The sequence below is a fragment of the Barbatula barbatula genome (genome assembly GCF_947034865.1).
Source record: "Barbatula barbatula genome assembly, chromosome: 2".
Classification (NCBI taxonomy): Eukaryota; Metazoa; Chordata; class Actinopteri; order Cypriniformes; family Nemacheilidae; genus Barbatula; species Barbatula barbatula.
In genome coordinates, this window is record NC_136767.1 from 23,170,987 (window position 1) to 23,173,817 (window position 2,831).

Sequence of the window (2,831 nt, forward strand, 5' to 3'; positions counted from 1 at the left end):
TCTCCCTCTCCCACAACTTGTTCACTTTAATTTTCTGCACCGTCCCATTTCTTTCCACCCTCCCTCCTTGGCAAAGGACTCTCATTTCTTTTTCCTGTCCCTGTTTCACTTCTCTCACACTATTGGCTTTCTCACTCTCTCTCTTAAAATGGACAAGAAGGTTCAGTGGTGGCTGAAGTTTCGTGGCCCCCCACTGGATGCTTTCATCACTACAGAAACGGACTATTACAACAACGGCAGCCTTGCAATCAACAGCAATTCAGGACTTCAATAGCAGCTTTCAAAGTCCTTGTGACGATATTGCAACAAAGAGTCACTCAAAACTTTCAATGCTGCTTTAATGGTCACAATTTGAGTGTTCTGGATCTAAATGGCAAACAATTCACAGAAGCATTTTCTATGAATCAATTTATCTTGCACAAAGGCAGAAGAAAATCCTCTTAAAACCTAATAGATTTCATTCTTATTGTATAATTTGATTCCTTGTAGATGAAACAGAGCATCAGGCTTGGAACAGCTTGAGAGTAAGTAAATGATGACAGAGTTTTAGTTTTTTTGGGAGGAGTTTCCCTTACCATATGATCACGCCAGAGAAAATTACCCATGGAAAATAAGCAGTTTTCTCCTTCCAACTTCAGAGTGGGGGTTTATTCATCTCCATTCTTAACATCACATGAGAGTGAATAAACAATGACATATTTAAAAATGTTGGGTGAACTATCCCGTAGATCCCCCAGCCCCTCCTGATGTCAAGCACTATACATGCAGTTGCATTAGAAACAAAGTTACTGTATGTCTTGCTACAACAAGCACATACGCTGCGCTGAAAAAGTCATGTAGCAAAGGCCGATGAGAAACTTGCTTAAGACACGTCATGATGAAAGCCAACTTCCCCTTTAAGACCAACTGAATGTTTGAATTTCCCCTTTAAGAGATGGGCTTTAGCTGGTTGAGTGTTGAAATGGTGATTGCACACACATCAGATTATTTACAGAGATACTGAAAGCTCTCTCACAACAAGCACGCATGGCCATCACAACCTCACATTGAGCAACAGAACCCCTCACTTTGTCAGGCATTGACAAGCTCAATTTATACTCTGTTGAACAGCACTCTAGCAAAACACATCCAGCAACACAAAGTACATGCTAACATGCCAATTTGTGATGTCAAGCTGCTAAACACTCTTCAATAGTCTGACAGCAGCTGAAGATGTTTAGCTCATGTGTATAGTTCACAGTCACACTTCATGAACGCATTAGTTCCCTAAAGCTAATCGTGAATTACATTACTTTACACTGGTAAAGAATAGCGCAAGGTCATATGTTCTATTTCAACCAAATGCATATATATTACTGACTAAATATACCTTATGTACAGTACAGTAAATGTTAGCTGTTAAAATGCACATTGAAATGAAAAATATACGCAGTATGTGTAAATCACTTTGTGGAAAAGCATCTGCAGAATGCATTATTGTAAACATACCCTTCACGAAAACCTGCAGCAGTTATTAAATTCAAAGCAAAACTTGATTTGGACGATTTATGCATCTTTCAAATAGCGTCAAGTCTTCGATTTTTCTTCAGTTTTGCTGTATTTATACGTTTTGCAAACACGTACACACACAGTTCGGTAAGTGATGTGTACGTGTGCATAGCAGCAATGTAAATAAATGCATTTTAAAATATATTTTTAATTAATCATTGTACATCTGTGCCATTGTGTATGTGTGTGAAAGAAAGTATCTGATGATGAATGTGTCATCATGACTGGTGTGGTTAGAAGACTTGACTGATCTTTATCTTCACAATCGCACACACTTGAGAGTCACTGTGAAACGCTGCAGCCCACGATGCGATCCATGCCAGAACCGGACCATGTCCAGATCACTCCAGAAAAACGTCCTGAGAACGTCCTCTTTTTCTCTCATACTACCCGGCATACAGTCTCCCATTTAGCAGTACAAGCTAACTACATGACAAATAGAGAAAATAGGCCTGAGGTGTTTCTTCAAAGGAAGTGCCTTTTTGCTGTGAGGGGTTTAACTGAAAACTCTTTCTCTACCGAAGAGCCGAAATATTGCTGGCATTGTGACACGCAGTCAGCCGCAGTGTGAAAGATGGACGTTGGTGAAAAGTCAGAGATCATTCGACCCAAAATATTACATTTACGCATTTGGCAGACGCTTTCATCCAAAGCTACCTACATTACATTTTATTATACATTTGTTTCTGACTATTGTTTCTGAAACGTTGGTGTCAAGTTCCATAGCATTTAGACTCTATAAGAACACCGAACACATCATTTGAGGGTATGAGTCACCCTGCACATGTCTGTCTGTTCTTACCCTTGGATGATCTTTTTTTGCCGTTTCTCACAGCTTCTGCTTCTTTGTGCTGTAGTCTCACTATATGGAGGCAACTACAAATTAACATAATTGGGTTCCGCCGTGACACACTTATATCGTCCCAAATAAACCCTCTTCCATGCTCTTGACTTTCCTTTGTTTGTTTGCCTTCCAGTGACGATCTAGAATGTTTTCAATCTTGAATAACAGCCCTGCAAAAACCAGGGAGTATCGATGCTTCCTATGTTCCCCTACCTGAAATCATCTGACAAATTTAGAAGACGTTTAACCGAAATCTAGGAGCCAACTACTTAAGTTTGTGAAACGCGATGCAACTTTGAAAAGAGAAACGCTATTTTATATTATGTATAAACAAACGTGGCTAGACAGGCAGGCAACACAACAGTTAAATGTACTGTGTAAATATACTTATTCACGATCTCGGGAGTAAGGGAACTGATCGAGACAGCCTGTGTCTTGT